This window comes from Macaca nemestrina, chromosome 5 (assembly GCF_043159975.1).
Source record: "Macaca nemestrina isolate mMacNem1 chromosome 5, mMacNem.hap1, whole genome shotgun sequence".
In the NCBI taxonomy this organism is placed as follows: domain Eukaryota; kingdom Metazoa; phylum Chordata; class Mammalia; order Primates; family Cercopithecidae; genus Macaca; species Macaca nemestrina.
The window spans coordinates 135,518,628-135,530,990 of record NC_092129.1 but is presented as its reverse complement, the minus strand read 5'-3'; the positions used below and the strand labels follow the sequence as shown (position 1 = coordinate 135,530,990).

General features: G+C 41.2%; 1 long non-coding RNA gene across 1 annotated transcript; it reads right to left on the bottom strand.

Moving 5' to 3' along the window:
• Positions 1–3: 3 nt before the first annotated feature.
• LOC139363394 (uncharacterized) lies at positions 4–11,350 on the bottom strand. Its single transcript, XR_011623685.1, has 4 exons — positions 10,617–11,350; positions 4,668–4,728; positions 3,685–3,819; positions 4–598 (listed from the first exon to the last, which is right to left on the bottom strand). It is a non-coding gene; the product is annotated as an uncharacterized lncRNA (long non-coding RNA).
• Between the last annotated feature and the right edge of the window lie 1,013 nt (positions 11,351–12,363).

Genomic DNA, 12,363 nt, shown 5'->3' with positions numbered 1-12,363 from the left:
TGTTGTATGCTTTCAGTAAATATGGGAATTAATTTGAACAGCGTTTGTAGGCAATCCTGCTTAGTAAATTCCTTGGCCGCAACCTATCACTTCACTGTAGCAGCCAACTCCAAGCCTGGAGGCTTCTCTGCCAGGTCAGTTGGCCCTTCACTTTGGTATTAACCCTGAAGTCTTCAGACATTTATTCCTTACTAGCTTCCAGCTCCAATAAACAGAAAAGTATTAATAAACTACCATGTACAAAGTACTTCCTGTGTTTAGAAGACACAGCAATCACTAAGAAGCTGGTATTCTCCAACAACACTTTTCTTTCATCTTTGGATGTGGGCTGCTACAGAAGGGAGACATGTAACCTGGGGCAAGGAAACTCTCTTCCGTCAGCACAAATATTGCAAAGGGCTGACAGCTGAGGGTATCTGCACACAGCACTACCATCAGATAGAGGAGTAAGTCCTCCAGTACGGATGAGGGATGCAGGCAGTACATTACAGCATCCACTCTGGTCTCTCCTTTATACTGCCTGGATCCACTGTTTTAAGTTCTAGAAGCGTCTCCTCTAGGAGTCCAGCTGTGAGGTTGGAGGATGGTAAAGATTCTCCTAAGGGAAACATAAGAAGAAACGGTTTGTAGGACAAGCTGCAGCCTTGGCCCTTGCAGCCGTGGCCACTGCAGCTGGTTTCAGGGTTACAACTGATATCCGTGATCTCTTTCCTCTTCAATTACTGTATTGACTCCCCTTTCTCTTGTCTAGCATCTCTGCTAATTGTGGTGGCTTACCCAAGGCATATCCAGATCCTGGTTCCCAAGGAATCTCAGTCCCTGTTCCCCTGCTGCTGCATTTAACCATTTATCATCAACAATGAACAAGGGAGTATGAAGAATGAATTACTTGGGTGACAAACATTTTTCTCCCTGCCCATTGTGTAACAGAAGTGACACTTCCTCCAGATATTCAGCGTTAATTACCCCTGCTAGAATTGTGACTTGAATTACTATGTTAGGCCAACCCATTCTTGAATCAAGTTCAGACTTTTGCCTCATTCATTCGCTGATTGTTACAGAGGTGTAAGTTCAGAGGTTGCTATTTAGCCTTCCTCACTACAATAACTCTAATCCACAGGCCAAGGAACCAGTGTGAAGATTGTGCCTACTACCAAACGTGTCTTCTCCAACTATACATTCAGGGACTGGAAAAAGGACTTCTGACTGAGTCTGTGGACCCAGTGGCACATTGAAATCCATATGTGGGCAGAGATCCATTTAGTACCAGATGTCATATGCCCCTACTCTAACAGAGAGCCCATGTTGATGCTTTGAATCTCTGTGTATCAGTCAACTCAGACCCTGTGCCCAGTCTTGAAATCTTGGGATACTCCCTTTTTCACAGCATACAATTTCCTGAATAAATGCAGATTCCTTTGGGAAGTACTGAGGGAATCCTTAGCTGTTAACTCATTGTGGTGTTGCAGAATTCTTTCTCTTTGGGACCTGACCTCTCCTTCAGTGGGTTCTGGGTTTGAAACCTGGCTCAGATCTAGAACTGGGAGACAGCTTATGACTTTTTGTTGGAGCAACTGCCGTTAGCATTCTGATCATCTGCTCTTGATTTCTTTTGTCATGTCCATCGAGTGAGAGTAGTGACTTTGTTGCCTGCCCATCTATTTTGTTAGTAGCGATAAAGTGTTGTGCTAACCATCTCCATCGTTCTCTGTGGGTCAGATTCCCTGGCTATTCCTCTGTCCTTGACCCTCCTTATGGTAAGTTTTACCCACCTGGCTTCTACAGATGCAGTGGCACCACCTGCAGCTACTGTCATGACATCCTCCCATCACCATTGTTATCAGAGAGTGCAGCTCTGCAACGTCACATTCCTATGATCAGCCCCGACCTGTAGACAATAGCTACCTCTGACCTTGATGCAGGTGCCACTTCCATCCACATTTCTTAATGCTTTGACCAATGGTGTATCATATGGGACCTCTGTGGAGTATAGTCATCAGGTGGATTTTCCAGTCTTACATAATGTATCTATCACAGAGTGCCCACCTTTGAGTCTTTTCAGCCCTTCTACCATAGCTATGACAATAATGTGTCTCTACTTCACTTAATGTTTTTTTTCCATGCCTGTGGGAACCATTTAGTAGCATGTTCATGTCATCTGCAGGTGTCCTAGACAAAATATGAAATCCTGTATTCCATAATTCTCCCCAATTGATAAATCTTCCATCATTCAGTTTTATATTCTGACATCCCTGATGCAGGACCTACAAAATCCAGTCTTATTTATAGTCTCCTGGCTCCCACAGGCACTTGCTGGTTGAATCCTATACTCCTAAAGCTCTGGAACCTTTCCCCCTTTATCTGGCCCAGCTCAGTCCTCAGCCAAGTCAGACTGTGATTTAACTCTAGTTATTGTCCTGGTGACCAGGAAAGTCAGGGACAGATTCCGAGAGGGACACATGTTTCCCTACAGGGGAGAGAACTCTGCACGATCTTCCAATGTGGGAAGAGCACTAGTGCTTAATGGGAAGGAATCAACCCCTTCTGGGAGCTCAGGGCCTATAGAGAAATCCTGGAATTTAAGCTTTTTTAACTGCAAACTCCAGCATAATCTCATGTGTCAGGGTCTTATTCCTTTCCAACCAAGGTGAGGATTTTAACATTGCAGATTTGCCCAAATTGAGATGTCAGCCTTCTTGGGAGTTCTGCTAATTTTCTTTTCTTTTCCTTTTTTTTTTTTTTTTTTTTTTTTTTTTTTTTTTTTAGACAGATTCTCACTCTGTTGCCCAGGCTGGAGTGCAGTGGCGCGATCTCAGCTCACCGCAACCTCCACCTCCCAGGCTCAAGCGAATCTCCTGCCACAGCCTCCTGAGTAGCTGGGACAATAGGCATCCGCTACCATGCCCGGCTAATTTTTGTATTTTTAGTAGAGACATGGTTTCTCCATGTTGGCCAGGCTGATCTCAAACTCCTGACCTCAAGTGATCCTCCCACCCCAGCCTCCCAAAGTGCTAGGATTATAGGAGTGAGCTACTGCCTCCTCACCCTGTTAATCTTGTGATTAAATCATGGGCCTCAAGTTCTCAGCCTTAGACTATAGAAGATGAAAACTTCTTCTTTTTTTTTTTTTTCCTTTTTTTTTGAGATGGAGTCTTGCTCTGTGGCCCAGGCTGGAGTGCGATGGCACGATCTTGGCTCACTGCCACCTCTGACTCCCAGGTTGAAGCAATTCTCCCACCTCAACCTCCCGAGTAGCTGGGACTATAGCCGTGTGCCACCAGGCCTGGCTAATTTTTTTTGTATTTTTAGTAGAGACAGGGTTTCACCACATTGACCAGACCGCTCTCAAACTCCTGACCTCAAGTGATCCACCCGTCTTGTCCTCCCAAATTACTGGGATTGCAGGCATGAGCCACTGTGCCCGGCCAGGAGCTTCTATATAAACTACCAAGGAAGTTCTCTGGCTTTCAAACTTAGCCTTTAATTGCTGCTTAATCCCTCATAGCTTTTCATTATTTAGTTCCTAAACTGTCCATTGTGCTTAGCAACAGCCACCCACTTCCACTTAGAGTTACTTTTCCCCCTACAAACCCCTGATGCATGGCACCTGCTGGAGCATCCTCTTCTTTCTGGAATATCTTTCCAGTTCATCTCCAGTACGAGTGTTAATAAGTGCACTACTACCTTGTACCAGGTGCTATCTGATGGTTGGTAAGGTCATCATTGCCAATGAGCAGTGAGTGAGCCAGCTCCGAAAATCCCATTTTAGCATCTGGTTTCTCAAACTACTCCTGGCACCGACTGTCACAGGCTGGGTTCCTAGGAAGCAAACTTAGTGATAGAAAGTCATACACAGGAAATGTGTTACAGATTGTTCTGGTGGTTAATATCTGTGGAAGAGGAGAAGAAGCAGGGCTGGGTAGAGAAAGAAGTTGGGCTGTATTGCAGGTTCAACAAAGCTTCAGGGGACTCCTTGGGAAGCTCTGAATGTGGGATGGTCAAACACAATTGTGCAGAATCTGGCCAGCCTTTTCACCTTTTTACCACTAGTCACTGGATACAGGCTGACCTAGGAAGGGGGTCTTGAATTTGGGTGAGGTGACCCTCTTTAAATAATTCTGAAGAGGATTGACAGATGAAGGCTCTGTGGACAATATTCTCTGCAGCCGGGGGAATAGAGTCTTTTGGTGCTAGTTGGGGACCTAGGTGGCCCATCTCAGCACCCACTACAGCTTCTCTATTATATAAGGACATGGGATGATTAACACAGGCAAGAAACTGAGGACTAACTTTATTCTTCTTTTAGTAGTTTTTAAATTAACATATAATAATTATAGATACGTATGGGTACATTGTGATGTCTCTCTATATAATGTATAGTGATCAGATCAGGATAATTACCATATCCATCATCTCGAACACTTGTAATTTCTTGTTTTGGGAATATTCCATAAAAGCACCAACTTTAGACAGCTCACCCTGGAAGGCTGTGTGCCCACGAAAGGAGAGTTTGGTTCAGAGAAGTTGTGTGGGCTAAATAGAAGGCAGGTCACTGAATCAGAGAGAGGTCAAGGCTAGATGTGGGGAGAGCACTGCATGGAGGCTCAGGAGACAGAGACTGGGGCCTTTCCTTTCTCAACTACTAAAGACAGGGAAAGTTGATTTACCTCTCTGACCCTCTGTTTCCTCTTCTGAAAATGAACGTGATGAATCAGTGGTTGCTTGTGTCTAGAATACACAAAGGTTTCTCAAAACTCAACAATTAAATGAAAAATTCAAAAATTAGAAAAGGGGCAAAAGGCAAGCAGACATTTCACCAAAGAGGATATTCTGATGGCAAATAAGTACACAAAACGTCAAAGTTCAACGTCATTAGCCATGACAAAAATGCAAAATAAAACTACAGTGAGATATCACTACACAACTATCAGAATAGCTACATTTAAAACAAAATAGTGATAACACCAAATGCTGGTAAGGATGTGAGGAAACTGTATCATCCATATATTACTAGTGAAAATGTTTTGGTTCAGCCACTCTAAAACCAGTTTGGCAATTTATTTAAAAACTAAACATACGCTTACCATATGACCCAGCAAATGTACTCATCGGCATTTATCCCAGAGAAATGAAAACTTATTTTCACACAAGAAACTGAACATGAATGTTCATAGCAGATTTATTTGTATGACCAAAAACTGGAACAAACCAAATGTCCTAAGTGAATGGCTAAAGAAACTGTGATACATCCATACCATGGCACACTACTCTGCAAGACAAGGAGAAAAAACTGCTGATAATGCAATAACTTAAGTGGTTCAAAAAGAAGTCATGCTGAATGAGAAGAGCCAATCTCAGAACTGTATATACCATTTGATTTAATTTATACAACATTCTTAAAATGATAAAATGGTAGCTATGGAGATCTGATTGTTGGCGGCCAGACACTGGGAGTGGGAAGCAGAAGGAGCGAGGTGTCTGTAGCTCTGAAAGGGTAACATGAGGGACTCTTCTGATGTAACTGTTATATATTTTACTGTGGTGGTGATCTCATGAATCTACACATATGACAAAATTACATGGAAGTAGATACACACACACACACACACACAGAGAGTACATGTAAAACTGATGAAATCTGAATAATATTGGTAGATTCTATCAATGTCAATTTCCTGGTTGTGCTATTGTACTACAATTATGCAAGCTATTGCCAATTGGGAGAAACTGGGCAAAGAGTATATGTATTATTTCTTACAATTGCATGTGAATCTATCATTATCTCAAAATAAAGTTAAAATGTTATCAGAGGTGGCTTTAGGATTGCATTAATTGATCGTCAATCAGGAAAGTGATCATCACCCTCCGATTCGAACAGTGGAGAGGTTCATTGGGAAGAGAGTCATTTAGCCAATTGTATATTAATTCATTCAACAAATATATAGTAATTACCTATTACGTGCCAGGCACTGTGGAAGAGGCAAAGAATACAACAATAAATAGGACAGATGTGATTTTTCCCTAATGGAACTTACAGCATAGAGAGAAAGCCAGACATTAAACAGATAATTACGTAAGTAATAAACTCAAAATTACTGCGTAATTACTGGTTTGGGTACAATGGGAAGCTTGACCATATATATGGGGCTACGGAAGGCTTCCCTGAGGAAATGGGGTTTAAGATGAAACCAATGGAAGTACAATTACTTAAAGGTAGAAGAGGAGAGGCCAGGTGCAGTGGCTCGTGCCTGTAATCCCAGCACTTTGGATGGCCAAGGCAGGTGGCTCATGAGGTCAAGAGATCAAGACCATCCTGGCCAACATGGTGAAACCCCGTCTCTACTAAAAATACAAAAATTAGCAAGGCGTGGTGGTGCACACCTGTAATTCCAGCTACTAGGGAGGCTGAGGCAGGACAATGGCTTGATCCCAGGAGGCGGAGATTGCAGTGAGCTGAGATCGTGCCATTGCACTCCAGCCTGGGTGACAGAGCGAGATTTTGTCTCAAAAAAAAAAAAAAAAAAAAAAAAAAGAGGAGGTAGCTCCAGGAGAAGGAAATAGACTAGAGCCATGAGAGCAAAGGGGCTGTGTGGGGATAGTTCAGGGACCTAAAGTGAGTCTAGAAAGGCAGGCAGGCAGAAACTGGATCATGTGGGTCCTCCAGGGACAAGAGCAATGGGAAGATACGGAAGGTTTTAGGCAGAGGGAGAGGTGATTGCAGCTGTATGAGAAATGTAAGCTATTTCAGGAACTTTGCGATTACAATAGAAATTCAGTACTGGAATAGACTATCAACAGAGCTTGGGGGAGCATTGTCCTCAAATAAATCGAGTTGACTGCTAAGGAAGATAAATAACCTCACATGGGAAAGTGTGCAGAAGAGAGCTGCAGGGCTTTGTAAATTAGGTCAGAGTGAGGGAATTGGACAATGCAAGCATATCAGGCCTGATATCACGCCTTTAAAGTAAGAAAGAAAAAGTAGACATTGTGCTCCTTTTGCCACAAGCTGGAAGTTTACTTTGCAAAGCTATAGTACCGTTTTCCCATTGTTTCTTAGGCTCACTACCATGCAGGGTGATAGGGCAATATTTCAAAAGGGAAGGAATGGTTATGACAGCCAAAAGAACATGCCCACAAACTTCTGCAAAGAGATTTTTTTAATTTTTTTTTTCTGAGACAGGGTCTCACTCTATCACCCAGGCTGGAGTGCAAGTGTGCAGTCTCAGCTAACTGCAACCTCTGCCTCCTGGGCTCAAGTGATCCTCCCGCCTCCACCTCTCAAGTGGCTTGGACTGAAGGTGCGCATCACCACACCGGGCTAAGTTTTTGCATTTTTGGTAGAGACAAGGTTTTGTCATGTTCCTCAGGCTGGTCTCAAACTCCTGAACTCAGATGATCCACCTGCCTTGGCTTCCCAAAGTGCAGGGATTACAGGCGTGAGCCATCGTGGCTGGCTGCAAAGACTTTTTCAGAGACTTCTCCACCCACATCCATGGATGATTATTTTCCTAGAGCAACACCTGTGTCCAATAGGTGGGCAACTTGTGGGGAAGAGAATAAGGAAGAAGATGATCTTAATTTTCAACAAATTCTCAAGAAATTTTTCCTTTTCCTATACGGTTTCCCCAACCTCAGGCTAAACTCTGTGTGAGTCCCTTTGTTCTGTTTCAAAATTGCTGTTGCTTAAGAACAAATAGTTACAATGCTGGAGTGGGGAAGCTTGTAAAATCTGTTGTCACAGTGGTCAGTGGTGATAATTTCTAAGTACAGTTTCATTGTATTTAATTATTGATAATTACATTAATGGTTATTGAGAGCTACATGCCATGCTAAGTGTATATTGTTTTATACATGTAATTTATAGAAAAGTATGAGTGCAAATGTTTATTGAAAAAGTGACTGAACAATAAACAAAACACTAAGATAAAAGTGATTAAACTACAATAATTCTCATTAGGTAACCAGAAACTGACGACAGAATTAGGGAGTGAATGAAAATGAGTCCTACTAAGTTAAAGAACCCTAATTTGGCGCACATCTACCAGAGAATACACCTAGCTGAAGGAAAAACAGACAATAATAATCACTTAATTACCCACATTGAGAAATCTCTAACTTGGCTTGGAATTTTGTAAAGCTCAAGTACGTCCCGGTTACTAATTGATTTGAAAGGATTATCAAGGAAAAGTTAAGCAAATTAGCAGAGACACCTGAGTAAGCTTAGCTATTGTGTAAAAGAACAAGGAATCATTTTGATTGCATTTGATGGGAATCGCTAATGAAAATCCCTTTTAATAAGTATGAACAGAGCTAGACACTGAAGGGACTATGGAAATTGTGACCTCGATGTGTAGGAGAGGATGTGTGTATATATGAATAAAATACTGTGAGAATTGAAACTTCCACATTTACTAGTACTTCAAACAAGCCTTTAACCCTAATATATATTTTTTTTTTTTGAGATGGAGTCTCGCTCTGTCGCCCAGGCTGGAGTGCAGTGGCCGGATCTCAGCTCACTGCAAGCTCCGCCTCCTGGGTTCACGCCATTCTCCTGCCTCAGCCTCCCAAGTAGCTGGGACTACAGGCGCCCGCCACCTCGCCCGGCTAATTTTTTGTATTTTTTAGTAGAGACGGGGTTTCACCGTGTTAGCCAGCATGGTCTCGATCTCCTGACCTCGTGATCCGCCCATCTCGGCCTCCCAAAGTGCTGGGATTACAGGCTTGAGCCACCGCGCCCGGCCTAACCCTAATATTTTATTTGGTCTTCTTTGATATTCCTCTTAACTGAGTATCAACTCCTTTCTTTCCCTTCACTGAACCTAGGCTTAGAAGTTAGAGAAAAGTCTGAGAATCTATTGAATGGCAGAGATCAACATACAGTAACCAGCAACACCCAGCATGTTGGTTGTTCTATCAGCCTGATTCCCTAAGCCAAGGCCCACTGTTGACTCATAGTTGGCATACAATTTGAGGAAGGAAAAAGCCTTTGTGGCAGCAACTCACTGAGAGTTTATAGTTGCTTGTTATTGCAGAATAAATCTAGAGCATAGGGCCCAGCTCTCACTAGGAGCTCAATAAATGTTTTATTTTGTTTTCTTGAATCAGGCTCACAGAATTGGAACATTCATAATCCTTGGTTCATGAAACAGCATCAGCAGTAATCCATGCATGACCCTCTTTCATTTTATTTATTCTTTTGAATTTAATTATTTTTATAATGAGCATCTATGAGCCTATCACCCAGCGCAAGAATGAGAACATTGTCAGTAAATTCATCTCTGTGTGCTCTTTCTTTACCCCAACCTCCCTGCACTGATAATTTGAATTTACTTCTTTTTTAATTTTGAATTTTCTTTTTCTCATTTCATTGCTTAAAAAAAATCAGTTTATACATATATATATAAATGCCTAACCAATTTATTGTTTTGGCCTCCAAACTTTGTTAAAAGGTTATTTTACTGTCTATATTTTCCTGGAACTTGCTTTTTTCATTATTCAATCTTATTCATTCATGTTCTTATCCATAGCAGTAATTCTTTAATTTTCTTCACTGTATAATATTGTTTTGCATGAATATCCCAATTGTCTCTGGCTTTTTGCTATTATGAATTATGTTGCTATAAACATTCTTGCATATGTCTACTAGCATACATCTGTAAGAATAATAAGATAAATACAAAGGAAGGGACAATTAGATATCTTTCGTTATAAAATTATTTGAAATATCAAAAATTTAAAAATCTACCAAGATTACGTGTTGGAATGGTAAGTAGCAATGAGATCTTGTATACACATTGCTGGTAGGAATGTAAGTATAAGCACCATTTAAAACAATTTGGCATTATTTTTAAAGTTGAACACTGGTAAATCCTATAGCAAATCTCCATAAATGTTGAATGAACAAATGAATGAGTAATCACCCAGCAATTTAGTCAAAGATATTTTCTATCTTTTGTCCCTGACAAGTTTCCTGGTGATTTTTCCATATTCATGCATTTTGCTTCCTGGCCCACCACGTTCTTCTCTGCCATCATTTAGATTGACATCAATTCCCAAGTGAATGACCCATGCTAGACTTCTCTTGACATGACAACAGTTACGAGGACCAAATAAGCTAATAAATATAAAGTGCTTATAGCAGTGTCTAGCACAGAGTAAGTGCTATATAAATGTTTATTATTATCATATTTCCTTCAGAGCTCTTATAGGAATTGTGACTACGGTCTGTTACATAATTTAGATGTTGTTGGTTCTTGGCCAAATGTTATATTTGTATGCTCCTTTCTATTTCTTTCATTTTGAGTTTGGGGCCCAAATATTTGTTTTCCTTTGTTTTGCAGATTTTCCCTTGGGTGTCACTCCACAATGAGTTCTGGGTCTGGTCAAATCACGCATTATTCAAGTAAGTCACAACTCCCTTCCTTTGGGAGAATTGTTTTACCCAAATGTTGCCTGCCCTCGGTCATTACAATACCTAACAGAGGTCTGAACTTCATCTCTGCCTGTATCTGCTTGAGAGCTCCCTTTGGAGCTCTGACTTCATTAATTGTCTCTGCCTGTTGCCTCTTACTCATTTCCACTTCCCCATTCAATCACACTGTCACCTTGAAACTTACCAACCAATGCTTGAAATAGCCGATGCTGATCTTCTTGTTCTTCCTCTCTCCAAAGTATCCAGAATATATCTCCCACCTAGTGCATCTGTCCCAGTCATCAAAGGCAGGTTCTGCCATTGATTTCATTATTGATTCCTTGTCTATAACTTTCAGAGAACTGCTAGAAACTTTCCTTCTGGGTCAGAATCAAACATGCATTAGGCATTGCTATTTTGAGATTTAAAGCACATGCTATTGGCTCTGGCTTCACCATCTATTCCATCTAAGCCAGGAAGGACTTGGAGGGTGTAGCTGGGATTTAGTGAAGTGGTTACCATACTAATCTTGTGAGCCATGGAGTACAATATTTCATTTTTGTCTCCACCAGGCAGAGGTCATCAAAACAAGTCAACTACCAAGGTCCGGGAGAGGATTGTGTCCTGGGCAGCCCGGATACATTGTTTACAGGCTTCTGGGAAAGGGCTTGGAATGGGACATGTGTCTCACAATAGCACCTGGAAACGTGGTTTACTCAGTCGGTAACTATGGGCATGAACTGGTCTAGGTTAAGAAGAGGATAGAAAAAATAGGTGGATTAATAAAAAGAGTGCCAGATCTGAATCAGATAACAAGTGGAAGAGGGATTAACACTAGATCATGCATGCCTTCGAGTCATTGAATTTCAGAACCGAAAGCGACCTCAGAACCTGTCTAATTTAACCAGCTCGTTTTACAGGTAGGGAAGCTCAGATCATAGAAATGAATAGAGTTGCCCAAGGTCAGACAGCTGTCAGCTGGAGGGAAAACTCTTTCCACACCAAGGTGTCTTCTTTCCACTTCCTGTACTATAAGGTGGTAGGGGCGGGGGGAGTAGGAAATAAGCTAAATGGCTACAAATAGGAAGGAAGTAAGGAAAACATTTGGTTTATGTCAAGCAGTTTATCATAACATGAAAAAATGCTTGCTATCTTAAGGGTTAAAAATAATGCGGAAATGTAGTGTAATAAGGTAAGAATAAAACTAAATTAACCAAAGGTTATTTTTGGTCCCTTGGCCAAAAACTATTACAATTTTACCTTGGTTTTTAACCATGGATGGAGGTTTTCTCTGGTCCAGAGAATTATAGGTATTTTTACTCTTCTATTCTTCTGTATTTCCATTATAATCACATATTTCTTTCAGAATGATTAAAATACATATGGTTTACCCTTTGACCTAGCCTTATTGGTCCCCATCAAATTGAGCAGAAAAAAACAGTAAATTAGATAATCCATCATCCCATTTTATGATATGCAGGACTCGGCAAACTTCTTTTAGTTGCCATTCTTAGCAGAGAATCCATTTTAACCTTCTGCTTCACACAGAGTCTCAGGTACCCTCTTTACTCTCCATTTTCAAAGTACTAATATAGAGTGAGCTAGAGGATGGAGCAAACCCGCTATGGGATCTAAACATTGTCCTACCATAATAAAAAGCAGAACTTCCCACCACTTCTAGATGCAGATAAAAATTCTCCCTGCTCAGCTTCTATCTGCCCTCAACCAGGTGAAGATAAACAGAGGCCAGTCACAAATGAAGTTGCTAAATCTTCCAACTTAGTCTCTGAACCTCAGTACAGGCCAAGATGCCTTCTCCAACCTTTTTAACTTTCATCCAACCCCACCCTCTGTTCCAGGACAACAGGTGATCACCTAAGTTTTCAGAAATACTGCTTTTTAAAATAATCTTGAATGTCATCTACTGTTTTTATTTTTATTAACATAGCTAG